General features: G+C 38.7%; 1 long non-coding RNA gene across 1 annotated transcript; it reads right to left on the bottom strand.

The window, feature by feature from the left end:
- Positions 1-370: 370 nt before the first annotated feature.
- On the bottom strand, positions 371-1,050 carry LOC129721166 (uncharacterized). The gene is made up of 3 exons (XR_008727355.1): positions 913-1,050; positions 584-838; positions 371-511 (listed from the first exon to the last, which is right to left on the bottom strand). It is a non-coding gene; the product is annotated as an uncharacterized LOC129721166 (long non-coding RNA).
- Between the last annotated feature and the right edge of the window lie 19,974 nt (positions 1,051-21,024).

A 21,024-nucleotide genomic window follows, 5' to 3' on the forward strand; every position in this document is an offset into this window, starting at 1 on the left:
TTTGAAATTTTTCATGAATTTGATTATTTGGTTGATATTGACATTGGTAAGTTAGAGTGAATGAAACTCACCAGAACTACTTTATAAGATGCTGTGTTATAATTATTGCTTTTTCGAGTGCTTCTCTCACATTTATGTCATTTTGTATTTCGCTCAAGGTTTCATTTCGCTGTTTGCATGTTTTTTCTTCTCTTCTAATTTAGTTTTTTTTTTGCCTTCTCCTTTAGACGTTTGGTTTCCTCTCTAGCTGTCTTTTCCTGTAGTGCGAGTTCTTCAATCTGCATGTTTTTTTCCTGTTTCGCATCTCTGTTTTTTTTAATCCGTTGCCTCGCTGATTCTTTTTTTATATTTGCAGCTAATTCTAATTCGCCCAGTCGTTCCACGGCTGTCGAAACAGCAAAGGTTTTCCGTTTATAGTTACGGTGAACTGTTGAGCTTGATGGAGGTTTAGGAAATTGTAAGAAATTCTTTAGTGCCTCTGTCGTAGTATTGCTCCATCTCGGCATATCGTCTGTGGATAAAAAAAAATGAAACTAGAACAAAGCACTTTTGTTTAAATTTTCGAAAGAGTCATTAAACTTACCATCTAACATGGATGTTAACATCTGCAAAAATAATTTGGGATAAAAACAATTTCTTCTTGCTAGACCATTTTTGAAATCGCGTACTTTTGATTTCCGAACCAGTGATACTTTCAGTGGCTGTGTTGGCAACGGTTTGCTCAATAAAAACGATATCCAGCGTACTCAATGCTTTATGCGTAATCGAAGACAATTTCGGTTTATCTAACTCAGTCCCAGGCGATGTACCGAAGTGTTAATTGGATGACTCAGTGAACCTGTTAGATAGGATTGTGTGGGAAATTTATAATTGTCAATCTCAAACAGATAAAAGAAACACTATTTTACAAACCTGGGCGTTGTAACGATAAGTCCAGTGGGACATCCCGCCGAACCGGCGATGACGGCTGAAGTTTTTCATTTCGCATTTCGTGTTCCTCGATATACCTACATCAGATCTACGTTGGTACCCTATAAAGGTGGTATTGTTTACCTGGTTAAATTGATAAAATGCAATTCCTCACCATGATAAACTCATCAAATCTTCAGCGACAAGATTGTTACAGTTCAGCACACTTTTCTTAGTTTTATCACGAATAAAAATATGAGCTACAAAGCAAACAAAAATGTTAGCAATAAACTCCCTGCAACGAGACTAACAATCGACCGAATGACAGATAAGTTCTATGTGCAAAGGAGACAGTGTGGCAGAACATACTTTAGGATTGTGACGGTGTATGAATAAGATTTTAAACTTTGAAAAAGAGTACTATATACAAATAATGTAATAAGAAAAAACTCTTTTCTTGAATAACAAGTACAATTCAAAACAATGCAGTGGAGCAATAAGCGTTTTTGTATTTGTTTTTGGACACCGCAGAAACAGACGACTACGCGCTTTTCTGCCAGGCCTGTTTATATATGACTTTTTCTGGGCTGATCAGAACCTTTTAGATTGAGACGTCACTAGGCTTCACTCACACAACAAATGTGTGTACGCATACGAGAAAGTGTTGCCATATTTTATAAGTTTAATATTTGAAGTTATTTTTAATTTCAAATTATTATGTCAAATATTACACGTTTTAAATGTATTTTTTATAAACAAAGTACAAGCGCGTGTTTTATAATTGAAAAATAGTCAAAATAGTTATATTTTGGCAATAATTTTATAAAAAAACGTGCGAAAAATTTAACAGTTAAAGATACTAATTTTACCAATTACCAATCTGGCACCACGATTACCGACACAGTTGTTTTGACCGAAGAAAATTTCAGAAGCAATTTTGCAACATCGATTACAAAGATTTTGTTAGTTATATACAATAATTTAAGTCACGACATACAATATAAACATATTTTTATTACACAGTGAAAATTATGTGTTCATTTGTACTGTTTCGAGGAAATAATTCGCATTTGCAAATCGGAAAAAATAATTTCAGCTCTAAGGTGAGTTTAAAGATTTTCTTCGTCGTACGAAAGAAGGAAAGAAAACTGGTTGTTAGTGTGGTGTCTCATAAACTTACTCAAAAACGAGTTTTAAATTAGACCTTGAAGATTTCTACCGATTACGCATTGTAGCTTACAAACTATAGTATCGAAATAATTGCCTGTATGAATTTTTTTTTTGTTCATCTATAATTTATTTGACACGGCACAAATACAATTTAATGTTTAACGGCGCCAATTATATCTGGTAGCTTACTTTCTAAAGTATCTTAATAACTAAAAGCAAATTTTTTATCCTCGCTGCCGACTACGAGCTGAAACTAAATGTAACTTAAAGCTATAATATTTTGCATTAAAGCACTGGTTTACTGTATGATGGTTTTCATTGCCATAGGTAAGCACATGTTCCGCTGCTGGGCCAAGATATTACGGACTGGCATATTGGGTTGTCTCCCTCGGGCCTTGAGAGTATCGTGCGGGTCTGATTGCTGTTTCCGGATCCGGGGTCTTAACGTGTTCTTGTCGTTAGGCTGGATGCAGGCGGAAGGGGGTAGGACTAAACTGGGGCGTGGATGGATTTCAGGAAAACGTATATAAGGGACATGTAGGATAGGTCACGGCTCGCCAAGACATCACGAACAGGAACAGCCGGCTGCCTGGATTCGGCCTGCAGGGAAGCAATTGATTTAGACCTAGCGTCACGGTGTACAGGGCATGACCATACCACATGCTCTATGTCGTGATAACCCTTACCACAGGCACAGATACCACTTTCCCCGAGCCCAACACGACGGAGATGCGCGTCAAATCTATAGTGATTGGACATAAGCCGGGACATCACGCAAATGAAATCCCGACCTACATCCAACCCCTTGAACCACGGGTTCGTCGACACCTTGGGGATTATGGAATGTAACCACCTTCCCAGTTCCCCTCTGGTCCAAGCATTTTGCCAACTGATGATCGTATTCTGACGTACAAATGAGAAAAATTCATTAAAGGCAATTGGTCTTTCATAAATTCCACCGTTTGTTGCGCCCACCTTAGCCAAAGAGTCCGCTTTCTCATTGCCCGGTATCGAGCAGTGAGAAGGGACCCACGCTGAGGTAATCTGAGTAGATTTTTCGGATAAAGCACTCAGATGTTCCCGTATTTTCCCCAGGAAATACGGAGAGTGCTTAACATCTTTCATCGATCGGAGAGCCTCAATGGAACTGAGACTGTCCGTAAAGATGAAATAATGGTCCGTGGGCATTTTTTCGATAATCCCTAGGGTGTACTGAATTGCAGCCAATTCTGCGACGTAAACAGAAGCAGGATTATCAAGCTTATGGGAGACGGTTAAATTGTTATTGAAAATACCGAAGCCAGTGGACCCATCAAGAAGTGATCCGTCAGTGTAGTACATATTGTCGCAGTTGATGTTTCGATATTTATTGGGAAAAATTTTGGGGATCTGCTGCACGCGTAAATGATCCGGGATTCCACGAGTTTCTTCTATCATGGATGTATCGAAAAACACAGTAGAATCAGAAGTATTTGATAAGTCGATACGATTTGGAATATTCGAAGAAGGGTTAATATTATGGGACATGTGATTGAAATACAATGTCATAAAACGGGTTTGAGAATTAAGTTCAATTAACCTTTCAAAAGTTTCAATCACAGGACGGTTCAAGACCTCACATTTGATAAGAATGCGAGAAGACAGGCTCTAGAAACGGTTTTTCAATGGTAGTACTCCAGCTAAGACCTCCAAACTCATCGTATGGGTCGACTGCATGCAACCCAAGGCGATACGCAAACAACGATATTGTATTCGCTCCAGTTTGATCAAATGTGTGTTTGCTGCGGAGCGGAAGCAGAAACACCCGTACTCAATGACAGACAATGTCGTTGTTTGGTAAAGCCTTATAAGGTCTCCTGGGTGGGCTCCCCACCATTGTCCGGTTATTGTACGAAGAAAATTCACTCTTTGTTGACATCTTTTCATCAGATACCTAACGTGACAACCCCAGGTGCCTTTAGAGTCGAACCAGACACCAAAATATTTGTGTACCAAAACCTGAGAAATCGTTTTACCCATTAATTGTGTTTGAAGCTGAGCAGGTTCATGCTTCCTAAAAAAACTACTATCTCAGTCTTCTCCGGAGAGAATTCGATACCTAGCTGTAAAGCCCAAGAAAAATTGTCCAAGGTATCTTGCAATGGTCCTTGCAAATCGGCAGCTTTGGCTCCTGTAACAGAGATTACACTGTCATCTGCAAGTTGTCTTATCGTGCATGAATTTGCCAGACATTCGTCAATGTCATTTAAATAAAAATTGTAAAGAAGGGGGCTTAAACATGAGCCCTGGGGAAGACCCATGTAGCTAATGCGAAAAGTTTCCAAATCACCGTGCGTAAAATGCATGTGCTTTTCGGACAGCAAATTGTGCAAAAAATTGTTCAAAATTGGAGAAAATCCTTGTCGGTGAAGTTTACCCGAAAGAATGTCAATAGAAACGGAATCAAAAGCCACCTTAATGTCCAAGAACGCAGACGCCATTTGTTTTTTGCGAGCATACGCCAGCTGAATATCTGTTGAAAGCAACGCAAGACAATCATTCGTCCCTTTGGCACGGCGGAAGCCAAATTGAGTATCCGATAGTAGACCACTTGATTCGACCCAATGGTCTAAACGACGGAGTATCATTTTTTCCATCAACTTCCGGATACAGGATAGCATTGCAAACGGCCTATAAGAGTTGTGATCAGAAGCTGGTTTCCCTGGTTTTTGGATGGCGATCACCTTCACTTGCCTCCAATCCTGCGGTACAATGTTTTGCTCCAGTTACTTATTGAACAAGTTCAACAAGCGCCTCTTGGCATTGCCGGGTAGATTCTTCAACAAGTTGAATTTGATTCTATCTAACCCAGGTGCGTTATTGTTACAGGACATGAGGGCAACTGAAAATTCTGCCATCGTAAAAGGTGATTCTATCGCGTCGTGACCCGGAGACGTATCGCGAACAAAGTTTTGCGCAGGAACAGAGTCCGGACATACTTTCCTGGCAAAATCAAATATCCACCGACTTGAAGACTCCTCGCTTTCGTTGACCGTTACGCGATTCCGCATTCTTCGGGCTGTGTTCCAAAGTGTGCTCATCGATGTCTCCCTCGACGTCTCGTTCACGAACCGACGCCAATATCCGCGTTTCTTTGCTTTAGCCAGGCTTTTAAGCTTGGTATTAAGCTCCGAATACCGTATATAGTCGTCGGGTATACCTCCCTTCTGGAAGGCCAAAAACGCGTCGGGTCTTTGCGTGTAGACATCGGAGCACTCTTTGTCCCACCATGGAGTTGGAGGCCGCTCTTTGATCGTTACGCCGGGATATTTCTTCGTTTGGGCTTGCAACGCTGCGTCGAGGATTAAGCCCGCGAGGAGGTTGTATTCTTCAAGTGGTGGGTGATGTTGAATCGACTCGACCGCTTTTGAAATCATTTCCTCGTATAACTTCCAATCGACATTCCGTGTGACGTCATACGGAATGTCAATTGATCGCATGCGAGTTGAACCGTTAGTAATTGAAATAAGAATAGGCAGATGGTCGCTACCGTGAGGATCGAGGATTACCTTCCATGTGCAATCCAACCGTAGCGACGTCGAACATAAGGATAGATCCAAAGCGCTTGGGCGCGCTGGAGGTTCCGGATACGTGTCATTTCACCGTTGTTCAAAATAGTCATGTCGAAGTCATCGCAAAGGTTATAGATTAAAGAGGAGCGGTTATCATTGTATGGGGAACCCCAAGCCACGCCATGAGAGTTGAAGTCTCCCAAAATCAAACGTGGCGAGGGAAGAAGTTCTATTAAATCAAAGAGCAACCGTTGCCCAACCTGTGCTCTGGGAGGAATATATATTGAGGCAATACCTTGTATTGTCATTTGACATGCGACAACTTCGATGCCTGGAATCGAGGGGAGGTTAATACGATAGAAAGAATAGCACTTTTTAATCCCTAAAAGTACTCCTCCATAAGGGGTGTCTCGATCAAGGCGAATAATATTAAAATCATGGAAGTTGAGATCAATATTTGAAGTAAGCCAAGTTTCACAAAGGGAAAATGCATCGCATTTGTTTCTATTTATTAAAACTTTTAATGAATCCATTTTTGGTAAAATACTTCTACAATTCCACTGTAAGACAGAGATAGAATCCTTCGTATACGCAAATGAATTAGGCATCGAAGGATACAATCGCTGCAAGGAGGGGCCATTGGGCAGTCAACTGCTTCAAAAATGATCTAACTGTTGGGAGGAATGCTGTAGGAAAAATTTTAATTGGATCGGGTACATTGAAAGTTTCAAAAATCCAGTCCACAATGTCAGAAAATTTCACTAATCCAGAGTTTGTTTCATCAACTGGATGTGCAAAAGAAACAACTGGGGTTTTAGATGTTCCTGGCAGTGCTGGGAACTCCTGGGACTTTAAATTTGCAAGCCCAGGAGGAGTTTGCTTCGGTTTTTCCGCAGCACTGTTTGGTTTGTTTGTAACTTTCATTTCACTTTGGGAAATCTTAGGACCTTTTCGGGGAAGTTTAGGAGAGGAAATATTTTTCCTCTTTCTAGACGCCCCAGGATTGGCATAAGTTGTTCCCGCTGGTGAATCGTCAGAATCGGTTTCATCAGAGGACAACAGATCAAAGGGGTTCAATGTTATGGTAGAAGTGGTCACGGTCTTCTTCAGCATCTCAGCGTAAGATCGCTTTGAACGCTCCTTAAGTGACCGCTTGATTTTATCTCTGCGCTGCATGTACACCGGGCATGTGGAGAGCTCATGCTGATTTTCCCCGCAGTGAATACATTTTTCAGCATTTACACTTCAAGAATCGTCCGCATGAGTTTCTCCACACTTGCTACATCGTGCCTTATTGCAGCAGTAGGCGGCTGTGTGGCCTAGCTGCTTGCAATTGGTGCAATTCATAACACGGGGTACATACAATCGCACAGGCAGACGAACCCGATCGATCGAGACGTGGCTAGGGAGAGCAGATCCAGCAAACGTAACACGAAACGAGTCTGACGGAGTGTACACTTTTGTGCCGTTGACAAGAGACACAGACCGCAATTGCTTGCAATCTACGATCTTTACTTTTACGTCGTGACACAAAGCATTTTTGAAGCAGCCAAAACCGCTTGCCAAGATACACTCGACCGACAGACTCGAATCGGTTATGACACCGTCGATCTCCACGTCTCGTGCGGGTATGTAAACGCGATACTCGCGTGTGAAAAGCTCGGAGCGAGCAATAGCGTTGGCCTGTTCCAGGTCGCTGACCACGACACGGAGCTTGTTGGGTCTGACCTTGGAGATTTCGGTCACGGCCTTGTACCCCTCCGTCAGGTCTTTCGAAATCTGCAGGATGTTTAACGGTTTCGATTTCGATCCTGCTTTTGGCCGAAAGAAAACAGTAAAGCTGCCCTGAGATCCGTCCGGGTAAAGCCTGGGGCGAGGGGGGACTGGAGAATTAACAGAGGAAGGGTTGGCAGGAGGGACAGGGTCGGAGGGGTTCGGGGATGGTGGCACGGGAGGCGAGGGATCTACATCCATCGCGCTAAATCTAGCGCACTAGAGCCGACAGAACACGTACCTATTTACTTCTCCTTTCAGCAGGGTTGGTTGCCCGAACGGTCGAAGCTGCAGCCGTTACAGCCAGCAGCACCGATACAGCAGCTCCAAACAGCCACCAGCAGCGAGCCGGGTGTGTGATCACTCAGCACAGCGACACAACTCGCTGTCAACTGTTGGCTTCTCCTTTTTCCATCTTTGTGTTGAGATTCTCGTCCACTGCTGTAGCACAAATCACTTAGCAGCCAAATCGGCTTACGCACCAGCAAACAGCCACGATGCGAAACAGTTGCACAAAGGCGGGCGACCTTGAACCTTCACTCGACCAGGCAAACAATGCCAACACTTGCTCGCGCGTCTTTTGTTTTATATTCTATCGGAGCGATCACCAAACACATCCGATACTGATACGTGTTCGGCACAGAATGAGCCTGTATGAATTGGGAAACGTGAAAACTTAATTATTCTCTATATTTTCTGTTGTATAAGACGAAAATTGGCGACTAAGACCAAGTGGCAATCTACCCTACTGTCATTTACTCTCTTTTTTGACAAAAAAATCACGTTCATCAATCAAATGAGTACAAATGATGAAAACTATTCGCTTTGTGTACATCGGACGAATAACTTCATATACCGAGTTGTGCACATTGACAATCACGTGTTGTGGTGTACACTAATACAAGAAATATATCGTGAGAAAAAAAAACAAAGAGAGTGCACCAACACCGATACTTTGTTGTTCACATACTGATGACGATGTCAACGCAGCTTAGGCTTGCTTTATATGTATTTAAAATCGCTAGAGGTTAATTTTTTTCTATCGCTGAACAAGAGTGGTGAATCACTCTAGTGAAAAAATACAGAAGTACACCGCAGTGCGCACTACAGATAAACTCGAAAGCATTTGAAGAACAAACATGCGTAACGGGTGACTGGATTTATTTTTTTCAGTTTCGAGATGTAAAGCAAACAACGTAATTTACTTGCCTACCTAAATGCTCCCCTCATTTGATATGTGCTTGAGAGACATATAGTAAAAGCACTGCATTGAGCTCTATTGTGTAGTGAGAGAGCTCGTACTAGTTTATCATATCTTTGGAGAGATATTTCAGATTTTACTGAAGTGTTTTTTTTGCAAGCTCCTTAGGTATCAGCGATTCGCTGCTCTCTTCAAGCAACTGCGTAGCCCTGCCCACCAGTGTGAGAACAGTTGTTTTCGCAGTGAACGATATTTTTCTTAACACTAGTAATTTTCTGAGAATTAACGACAAGCCAAAAAAAAAAAACAAAAACATTGCAAATAAAGAAAAGAAATGGTTTTTTTGGAAGGAAATAAATGATAAATGATAAATGATAAGTTAATATTTTGTAGTTTTCATTTGTTTTTTTTTTATTTTTATCGAAAGAAGTTTTGGATTTTGAGATAGATGTTCAATAACAATATTTTTATTTTTTCTTATTTTTTTTTGTTTTCTCAGGAAGGACAAAATCACTGTCAACAACTTTGCCGAAGACATCATACCAATCAAACAAACGGTACTAATTTAATTTTTGTTGAACATTTTTATTTTTCTATTCTAATTTCTTCATGAGTAGACAACCATCTTCTGAACAGTTATAATGTTTAATTTTTTTCCGGTTTGAGCTTTTGGAGTGCACCTGTGTTGACCAGTGATTAACTTTTTACGCACATTCAAATATGATTACATTGCTTAACACAGGTTTTGCCCTAGAGCTCTAACTAAAAAAAATTAAAGATGATATTCTTTTAATCACTCCTGAGAATTATGGTGCCCCTAACAAAGTTAATTTCTTCAGAGGCTTATGAAAGTTTTCCCGTAAGTGAACGTATGAGCGACGAACCCGGCGAGCAATGACGCTGCGGCTGTTTGACGCACTTTTACATTTGCTAGGTGTAACAAAATGCACAGCAACGGCTGAAGAGCTATAATGTTTCTTTTTTCAGTTTGAGCTTTATGTCATTTTTTTCTATTTTGTCGACCAGTGCTTTCTTTCCACGATGAAACAATTTTTTGCGGTGTTTGTTATTACCAGAATGACAAAATTATTACACACTTCGCTTTGCCGAAGACGTCACATTGATCAATCAAACCGTTCAGGTTCTAAAAATAATTATAATTATCAACATTACTTTTACATAAATCCTTTTCAAAAATAAGTCGTGACTCATAATTGACATCGTTAGCTTAAAGAAACATTTGTGTAAAACTTCAGCCAGATCAGGAATGGTGGATTTTTTCTGTATGAACTTTCTCACTTTGGCTAAAATTATTGATCTATTGTGAGATATGCCCGGGTGTCTGCTGTATCCCACACTTCTTTTATTAGCAATACCACTATTGAGAAGTTACATGCTTATTACTTATCCGTGTTTGTGTGTAATGTGATCTTACCCTTCCTTTTGACACATTCAATGCTCTACTATACCGAGCCTTGTTCCACCTACCAAAAAATTCGCCAGCTTGTAGCAGTTTTGGGTTGATCTTGTGCTTTTTTGTAATACAAAATGCCCCAACCGTTGCCAATGTATTGTGCTTTTTGTTTCATGCTTACTCTTTTCGCGAGTCGCTGGAATTTTCAAACTATTTTTGAATGTGACTGTTATATATTTGTTTTCAAAATGTTATTCGAAATTTATATGGAGAAAGCTGGTAGCACGGCTGATTGATGGTAGGTGCTATGAAACTTCTCGGTTTTTTAAGTGATTTTTGTGTTCTGTGTCTGTTCAGTTACGTGGTATGTAGAAGTTCAGTGAATATAAGAGTGATCCTTGCGTAGAAGTGGTCAAATCATCCCCCTTTTCGAATTGTAGGAATGTAAAATTTTGTAAGTGTGATTGTACTCTGTGCACGAACTATGAACGAACAATGACGCGCAGCTTTAGCTTTAGTAACTGACACGTATACTTTTGTGGTAATAAGTTTAAATTTTAGGTTAATTCATGCTTCAGCCGCAGAAAACAACACAACAGAAGAAATGTCAACAAATGTTCTGATATTTCAGATGGCTTTTCATAGGGAGTTCGATAGCATTTAGGGTTTTTTTTTTTGGCCAAGCCGGGTATCGCATAACCCATCGCTAGTTTCCTAAACCAATTCTCCTGATGCGAAGTTTATAACTCGATGAATGTGAATCATTTTTAATTGATTACCGAACTAATACCGATTATGCCAATAAATAACCGGATGAGTTTATTTTATTATGCCCTTTTATCATAACTCTAGTATCTAAAAAATGCGTGTTTTAAGGCTTGTTGTAGGTTAAGGACAAACCATAATTTATTACTGTCGTTTTTCTCATATATTTCACAATTCTCAGGTTTCGTACAGCATCATGCGGTAAATGATTGTAGAAATGAATGGCTCCATTTGGAGTACAATTTTGTTTCTCATTAGCACCGAATACATTGGATGTTTCAGGCGTAGCGCGCATTTAGCTTCAGTAAACCTAACGTATATACTGCGGTAACATTTTCTATAAATTTATGTTTTCAGCCGCAGAAAGCAGCTCCGCTGCCATTATTAACATTTATTTATTCATTTATTTATTTATTTCGTCAAACAAAAGTAGACTACATATGTTTAAAAACTAACTTACATGCTATATGCTATTTATACTAGTGAGAGCAAAAAAAAGAGTTTATACATAATTGAATAATAATTTCTTCCTTTGACGGATTATTACAATGAATGTTTTCTATCGTTTCAAATTGCGCGTTGAGTTGAAATATTGTTTTAATTTAGTTCTCGACATAGAAAAGTCAATTGCTTCACAGTGTTGGTTATACACTAACATCATTTGATTAATTGGCCCGTATTTAGCATAATTGTTTCGTTGATGATTTAAAAAAAATAAAGTCCGAGTTCGTAAATTTCTAGAAGGTACATAAAGATTGAGTTTTGATAATATTTCGGGTGAATCGACACGTTGAGATACGATATCGTTAACAAATGACATCATTGCGAATTCACGACGGGCTTTTAATGATTGGATGTCAATAAGTCTGCAGCGTTCGTCATATGATGGTAGGGGAAATGACGTCCATCGTAGATTACGAAGTGCAGATAACAGGAATTGTTTTTGCACTGATTCTATTCTGTTTACATGTGTTGCAGAAAACGGAGACCATACAATGCTACAGTATTCTAAAAGTGACCTGACATAGGAATTATAAAGTGTTTTTATTGTGTATGGATCTTGGAAATTATAGCAGAAACGTTTTATAAAACTGAGCATGTTACTAGCCTTATTAATAATTGTATTGTAGTGATCAGTGAATGTTAATTTTGAGTCGAGTATGACTCCTAGGTCCCTAACTCGTTCACTTTTCTCTACTACCTGATCTCCTAAGGAAATCATATTGCTTGGCATGTTTCTTTTTCTGCCAAAAGCCATCGAACTACATTTTTTAACGTTTAGCTGAAGAAGGCTTTTTTTACACCAAATGTAAAAATATTTTATCTCGTTACGAAAAATATTTACATCATCAGCGTTTTTAATTTCAATGAAAAGTTTAATATCGTCGGCATAAATAAGAATTTTTACATGTTTTAGAATAAAGGAAATGTCGTTTACAAATAATATAAATAGTAGAGGGTCCAAGTGAGAGCCTTGAGGAACTCCTGAGGTTACCTGAATAGGTTTCGATATTCTACCTTTAAATTTGACTGTTTGTTGACGATCTGTCAAATACGATTCAATCCATTTGAGTAATTTTGGATGAATTCCAATTTTTCGTAACTTGAAGAGAAGCAGGGGTATATCAATGCGATCGAAAGCTTCACTGAAGTCAGTATATAAGGTTTCAACATAATTACCTTTATCCATTGCGTTCAAAGAGAAGTTATTAAACTCGAGTAAGTTAGTTGTTGTTGAGCGCCCTTTGAAAAAACCGTGTTGCGTTGGGGTAATTCTATTTTTTATTTGGTGGAATAACTTTTTGTTTATTATTGCTTCAAAAAGCTTAGGTATACAGGAAAGAATGGCTATGCCTCGATAGTTGCTAATGTCGGTTTTTTTTACCAGATTTGAACACAGGCACTAGATATGAGTTTTTCCAGAATTTCGGGAAGCAACCGGATTCCAGCGACATATTGAAAATCAAGAACAGTGGGGAAGTTAACTCTTTAGCTAAATGTTTCATGAATGCTGGCGGAATTCCGTCTGGTCCCGGACCTTTAGACGCATCCAGAGCTTTTAAAGTATCTTCAATTTCGCGTGCGCTGACATTGAAATAGTTGGGAAACTCAGGAAAGTTGGTGAAGAATGTATAGTCACGATCAGATTCGGAGAAAGTTGTATAATTTTGTTGAAAAAAATCAGCAAATAGATCAGAGATGTATGCCGGGTTCTCTTCAACTTTGTCATGCAGTTGCATTTTTGAAGGTAAATTTTCAGATTTTAACTTTGGTTTAACATATTTGAAAAAATTTTTTGGACAGGATTTGATTTCAAGCTCAGTCTTTAATGTGAACTCTTTAAACGCGTTACTAATGGCATCGTTTAATTCGCCGCAATTGTTAAGATAAGTTGTTAAGGCATCACGATTTTTATGAGTTTTGTATTTTTTATGTGCTTTTTGTTTTTTGTTTTTTAAGTTTTTAATTTGTCTATTGTACCAGACTGGGTATTTGGAATTGCCATGACGTCTTATTCTTTTCAATGGTATTTCGCTAATAAATAAATCAGATAATATGTTATAAAAATTTTCTAGAGCCGAATCGACGTTTCCGTCTTCAAACAATACATCTTGCCAGTTGATACTATTTAGTTTATGTTTTAATTCATCATAGTTTGCTGACTGAAAGTCAAAAACATCTTCGAATTCATATTCGTCAGGTCTTTTATTCACATGCACAAATAAAGAAAACTCTATTGCTGTATGATAAACTTTGTTCTTCCATAATGGTTGTAATGAATTCGTCACACAAAAGTCTTCACTAATGTTGGACATTAACAGATCTAGATAACAATTTTGTCCATTTTTCACATGAATTATTTGATTAAGACCAAGACTAGAGGTTTTATCAAAAAGAAGTTGCAGCGTTTCATTTTCGCCAATAATAGGAAGTAAAATGCTATGGTTATCGATGTCCGGAATAAAATCAATGTTGCGTTGGTTGAAATCACCGTATATGTGGAGTTTTACTTCAGGTAACAGCTTAGATGCAATATTTTCAACAACATGAAGAAACTTTTCAAAGATTTCATTCCGCGCATTATTTGGAGGGAAATAGACAGAGACAAATACGTGTGTCTCTCCTGCTAATTCTGCTTTCACCAAAACATGTTCGAACTCTTTAAACTGAATGGTGTCGATAAGCGCTGAATTAAAGTCTACTGACACCGCAATCAACATGTCATATATATATTGAGAAAACCGTATCCGAATACTAGTGTTTGAAGTTACCTTTCTCATTTCCACTGAAACTTTAAATTTTGTACTTCCCGTTAGTGTCTAAGGTTTTCTGATTACCAATCACATAGTTTCTCCTTTATTTTTATTTTTTTTTGTTTCTAATATCCAAATAGTAAATTTAGTTTATTTTGTATAACAATAACCTAGAAACTTTTCGTCGTTATATTTTTTTGGCAGATTGAGATTTAAATTTGTTCGGGAAAATTGTTCTTCAATCAAATGTATTAACTATATGAAATTTTAATCTGGTTGGTTCTTAACCGTGGTTTCAATCTTGGAAAATTTCCTTCGTCCCTTTTCCGTGATAAACAATATATGTTTTATTTTCATCAAATGAGTTCAACATGATACATGATATTTTTAATTATATCGGAAAGGACATTATTATGTCATGCACTTCACCCTTCAATTCCAGTGCACCAGAAAGGTCATCTTCCAAAATTATTTCTTAGCAGCTGACTTTGCAAATTAATCTCTGGTAATTTAATTGCAACCGCACTCGTAAATTTCCTACCTGCCTAAACCAATAACATCCTACTTTGCCACTAGACGCATAGTTTACCAGCTCGGAAATGGTTAGCAAACTACACTTTCGGGACTTGCTCTGACCTGGTCCCTGAAACGGACTTATGACTTCTGATGCCGCTGCCGCTAAGAAACCAGCACTAAGAAAATGGTCTTTTCAGCCCAAGCTAGTCGCCTTAGTGCTCGCTCTAACCGAGAACGATGGGGCAATAAGCAAGAAATGAGATATTACGAAATGGTAATTTGTCCCAGAGGATGCACGAATAACTTTACATTTGCCAAAATATAGATGAAGTTGTTCACTCCTTGGTTAAAACGTAAACCAGAGTTTACGTCTAACCCTTGGTTAGGTTTATAAAAGTTAAACGATAGATTTTATTTCAGTTGGTAACGTGTTTTAAAATCCCATCTGAATGTCAATGCAATCTACCAAATAAACTGGCAAACGTTTACGAATTCAACACAGATTTATTTCATTTATTAATTCGGTAAAATGCTGCCGCATTTTTTTCGCAGACATGAGCATCGAACTGAATTATGAATATTGCTGTGCAAATCCGATCATGTCATATTCAATTGAATGCATCTTCCCACCGTTCGTTACTGCGAATTCAAAACGCGCTTCAGAGGGGCTTTCGGTGGCATACGATATTAAATCGTGCATACATTATCCTAGCTCCAGCCGGTTGCTATATTCTGTATCACGTAACGAAACCAAGTTTATCCTGTGCAAATTGTGATCAAAAACCCGGAAAAACCAAATACTACGTGATTGTGGATATTCCATTCGGGTAGAATCCTTTTTTTTCGGGACGTATACTAACACAGACACAGACACATATGCGATTTACATTGCAAACTTTTGGAAAACAGCAAACGGCAAGACAAACAATTCACCACCGTAAGGAGAAAGGTACGCAGGTCCATGCCGGCTCGAGGTTGTTCTTCTTTTCGATGAGGGTTTGGATAATTCGATTTAAACCGAAGGCTGTCATTTGTTGAACTTTGCTGAAGTGCGCTACGCTATTTATGGGCAGAACGGAAATCGATTGGTTAACTTTCCCTGACATTGGTTCCAGATTTTTTGAAAAGTTTTCCGTAGACCCGGAAATTCCAGAAAGGACATACAAATGTAAAAGACGACAATAAATTTAGGGAGTTCGTTCACTTTTGACATGCACGGGGCGGTGGGTTCAATTTCTTCGGTAAACAAACCAAAAATATTGAAAAGTTCACGTTCATGTCTTTTCGTCAAATAAGTTGATGCTTCAAGTGTAAAGCAATGAAGTGCTCTAAGATAGTCACTTATCATAAATTAAATGGAAACAATGTGATATTAATTAATATCGAACCAAGTCAGGAGTATTTTGTGGTGAAGGACCAATTCGGAAAATTCAACTTTGATGCTCTACTAAGACGAACTAAACCGCAAAAACAATTGAGCCCACTAATTGATATAATATTCCGATCACTTGACAACTACTTAATTCATTCATCTAAGAACCGTCATTGCGACTGTGTGCTTGAAAACTTAATTACAAGACGATAACGTCTCGTTACGAAGGCTTGAAGAAGTGGGGAGAGAGTAACTTCAGCAAAGTGCGGCCATTGTTTTCTGCAACCTTCACCGTTTCACCCGACTGCGTTTCTCTAGCAGCTGCACAAACAAACAGGACAGGTACAACAAACCGGAAATGCAGCTTTTTTAAATGTTTGCTGCTAATAGTTATCATTAAATTAAATGCAAACCGTGCTGCCCCACATTTCTGGTCGGATTTTCCACACTAGCACCAACATCCGTGCGCTCTTCCGGACGGGTCTTTACTCTTGCTTCCAGTCAAGCACTTATTGCTGTATTGCATCTGGTAGCTCTTAAGTACATAGCTGACAGGACTCTTCTGAACCGTGGCTAGAGGAGAAAATAAGTTGTTTAATAGAAAAGGGTCGAATGACGATTGCAAAATGCAAAATGAAAGTGGGAGACGAGAAGCAAATTAACTTTGAAAAGGTTTAATTACGGCGCTGTTGTTTTTATTTTTTGTTTCTACCAAATTCCAACTGTAGTTGGAGTGACAGAAATTGTGAGGTGTACTTGCAAATTTCAAGTTGCTTCAAGTCACAGGGAAATAGTACGCCTGAGATGGTTTACAATTCGTGAAAATAGCATAGCCACAGCTGAGTTGTGGAAACATTTGCTGAACGAAATGAAGTTGGGTTCTTAGCAATCGTATTCTAGTTTTTAATAATAATAATAAGCAAAAGTACGATAAAAATCTAATAGCAATACAATAGTGTAAGCAATGCTTCTCACTTTGGTTCAAATCAGATACAACTTTCGCATTTGTTCTTGTTCGAAATCGTTCATTATACGTTCATTCAAACAAAGGATGGCGTTTATCTAAACGAGTTACTGTAACTTCCTGATGAGGTACAATATTTATACGTTTTCTGGCGACAAATATTTTGGAAAGAGTGTGCTGAGACTGAGAGTCAAAAGTATGCAACAGGGCCCAACCTAATAGATTAGTCAAATATACATGATTGTAAAACTGCAGCGGTTTCTGATTAGGTCCATACTTTCTGAGGCAGTCTTTATGTTATTGTGAGAAATTATCGCCCGTAGTGTACTATAAAATAATTATGGTCCAGCAAAAAATTCGTTTCATACAATAAAATTATTTCATTACAAACTTTTAACTCGTTTACCTAAAATAAACTTTGCGTTTGCTAAAAGATATTTTTTTCAATGTCGCTTTCATAAAGACAGCTCAAATTTTGCTAGTAAATATAATGCATAAAAAATATAATGAACTTGCTGACCCGGCAGACGTTGTTTTGCCTAGATTGAATTAACTTACTCAAAATAGCCTTTAAGCCGAAAACATTTATGAGCATTTATATTTGCTTAGCATACTGCTTTATACAAGCAAAATCTTTTGAAATTGACAGACGAAATCCGTAACGTATTCTCTTGTTAATAACTTAAGATACCTGTGCCTGAAGATTCCGTATTTTCAACCTCTGGCGATCAATGATGGATCGTAGGTCTTAATGTTTTCTACTTACTTTTTGACAATTGATCTGTGGATGAATATCGTCGTAAGTAGAGCCACCGCCACCGCCGACCCCAATCGAAAAAAGGTTCTACCCGGTGCTTTGAGCCTGTTCGGCCGAAGAAGCGCATTCTTCAGCTGGTGCATCTGCTTCGTGTTGCCTCAAAAACTCTGTTAACAGCGCGGATCTGGCCTTCCTCTCGGTTCGCACCGTCCGTGATGGATTCACTGGTTGAATTGTAAAAATTGTTGGAGTGACTGAAACGTGAACAATTATATTTGGACAGCCACGAACGGTAGATTGATACATTACCATTACCCTCCGATGCTAAAATGCGCTGGGAATAGGGTGGTCGGTATTACCGACTTTTCGAAAAACTGGTATTTCGGTATTCATAAAAATAAAAACCGGTAAAACCGGTATTTTTTATTTTTTCGGAATAATACAAACCAAAGGCCACTCGTGGTTTCTGAACCTACTTGTTGAACTACATAATTCTGAAAATCATGATTTGGGGAACTAGCGCTAAACAAGTCCACGAAAAAAACGCCATGATCTCTCTGTACTATTTAAAAATGAAACTGAAAAATAATTAAATGTGTAGAGTGTCTCAGGTTGCATGTATGGACGTGTCGCTGCATAGTTATGTTTTTTACAATAATGAGTACCTACCTATGCTTAATTACGATCCAGTTTTTTTTTTTGTAAGATTTGGACCACTGCGACCATTGGTTTGATCTCTTGTGGTATACGATCCAGATACAACACTGGATGGATTTTAAAGTGTTTGGAAAACTTCAAAGAACAAATCCGAAGAATAATTTCGAAACATGCAGATTTTTATTTCAATTTTCTTTCACATCGCATAACTTGGTTTTAAATTAGTGAATTACTTTGTGTAGTAGAGATCGACTACAGGGGGTACCAATAATAGGGGCTCGGCTTAGCAGTCTTTAAACTCTAGATTTAGAACGAATTTGTTGAGACGAATACAACGTTTAGCACTTGTTGGTGCCTTAATCAGGGGAAACTGTTGAGAGGTAATAAATAACACCTTCCAACAGTTTCCCATGATGAAGGCACCAACAAATGCTGAAACGTTGGGACGAATAACAACGAATTCATTCTAAATCTAGAGTTTTAAGACTACTAAGCCGAAACCCTATTATTAGTGAATAACTTTAAAATTCTTAGAGAAACTATATATGAACCTGTTGAGAAGAGTAAATGAATGAAGAAGAAAATGAAATGACGATCAGACCAGAATTTATATTTTACGAATCTGAAGGAATCGAAGGTAAACACTTCTCTATTCTGTTCGATATTCTTTAACCAGTTCGTCCAAATTCATTTGAACCTGAAAAAAACATTTTTCTCAGTTAGAATTATTGCTAATTAAATTCACTGCGGTTTGGGCGGCAAAGCTTTGACCTGAGGACCTGGAGATGCCAAACAAAAAATAAATTCCTAATCCAAATTTATATTTAAATATTTTTTCAAGTTTACTTTTAAATAGCATAAAACGAATGATGAATTGCGTTTTTTCGCGGAAATGATTGTGATTACTGCCCCAAACTATGATTTTCAGAATTTGTAGTTGAACTGGTAGGTTCAAAACCCACGAGTTGTCTCTGTAAGTATGAGTGTGAGAAGAGATTAGCAGTTCTACTTAAAGAATAAATGTTTTGCTTTTTTTCTGTGTGGACTTATCACTGCGACCAGAGCTTAGATCTATTGTGATATTGCCCAGGTGTTTTTTGTATCCTGCACTTCATATTATTGGCAGTATTACTATTGAAGCGAGTGATACGCTTATCACTCAACATCCGTGCTTGTGTGTAAGTTTTTTTACCTTTCCGTTTCAAGTTTACTGCTCTACAATACCGAGCCTCTGTCCATTCTAACAATATCTACAATTTCGTGTAGAGAACTTTCTTACGTTACTCATACCAGTTTTATTATAACAGGGACTGATATTTGTTAGGAGAGTCAAAAGAGTACTGTAGATTTTATATGGAAGGGTACGTGATGGGGAGCCTAAGAATAAAACTCCCGTTGACATCCAAATGGCCTGATTCTATTAAGATTCGAGCCCACGACCACCTGCTTACCAAAGCGGATTATGAAACCTTGCGGCTACGGAGCTCCCCATAAATGTTTTGTTTCATTGATATGAGGTTTTTTTGACATATTATCGATACATAGAAACACATCGTCTGAATCCAAGCAGAGCAAACAAGAAGGAAATAAAAATTGATAGATAGGTAAGAGTAAATTATTATCCAATGTTGCTTCTGTCTAAATGTATTTAATGTATACACCGTCATGTATTTGTTACGCCTACCTAAGTGGAAGGCATTTATTAGCCTTACAATGCTTTATGAATATTGTGACAGTTTTTTTAATTTTCAGAAAAATACCGAAAATACCGGTTTTTTCGCCTCTACAATACCGGTATTTCGGTATTGAAAAAAATACCGGTTCTACCGGTTTTACCGGTTTTTGTTTTACCGGTAAACCACCCTAGCTGAGAACCGGCCTGGAACCTATGCTCAAAACCCTTCGCGCTGAAATGTTGTGAACAAGTATAAAACTTTGCAGGAAGATCTGATACCCGACAGAACAAACGCCAGCGTTTCTCAACATCGGGATTTTTGGGAGAAGCATGCATGCTTATACCTAACTTTTGGGCTTGATGAAACGAAATATGATTTAACTCCACACGATGGTATTCGTGTTTTTTGGTAACCGTTAAACAAACTCGAAAAAAGAACATCTTGTCGAAAATGTGACGTCACAACTTTATACTCCCCACCTCTGATCGCATATTGAAAACTTATTTGCCACTCCTTTATAATAGGTACACTTTATTAGTAGAATGGTTGGCAAATGGCTGGACACGTATAACTTGAGACCCTAATGTGGCCATTCACCTCTGTCCAGCAACTCCTATCCCAACCTCCACGTGGTGCCGACCGGAATACGAGTAACCTTAGCGGAGATCGGGTAACCAACCCCGGTGGAAACTATGGTCGTATGCTGACTGGGAAGGGGGTCGTACGCGGCTGTTTCCCCATAGGGGCGGCGTACAACAGCGTCTGACCCGGAGCGGGCGGCTGAATTATGGAATGCTGTATCCCGCCAGCTACACCTAAGATGGCAGCCCCATCAGCAGGATGTAGGTATCGCGACCCAGGTAAGGTAGCATACCGAAACCTTTCATCAACCACGAACACCGAATTTAGAAATACGGAACGGATCAATCGGCAAAGACCTAGGCTACGAACATGGAAAAAGATTAAGGTAAACGATTGGAAATTGGGTACTTGGAACGTCCGATCTCTCAATGAACCGGCGCGGGCTGGCTTGCTTGCTCGAGAA

This window comes from Wyeomyia smithii, chromosome 2 (assembly GCF_029784165.1).
Source record: "Wyeomyia smithii strain HCP4-BCI-WySm-NY-G18 chromosome 2, ASM2978416v1, whole genome shotgun sequence".
NCBI lineage: Eukaryota > Metazoa > Arthropoda > Insecta > Diptera > Culicidae > Wyeomyia > Wyeomyia smithii.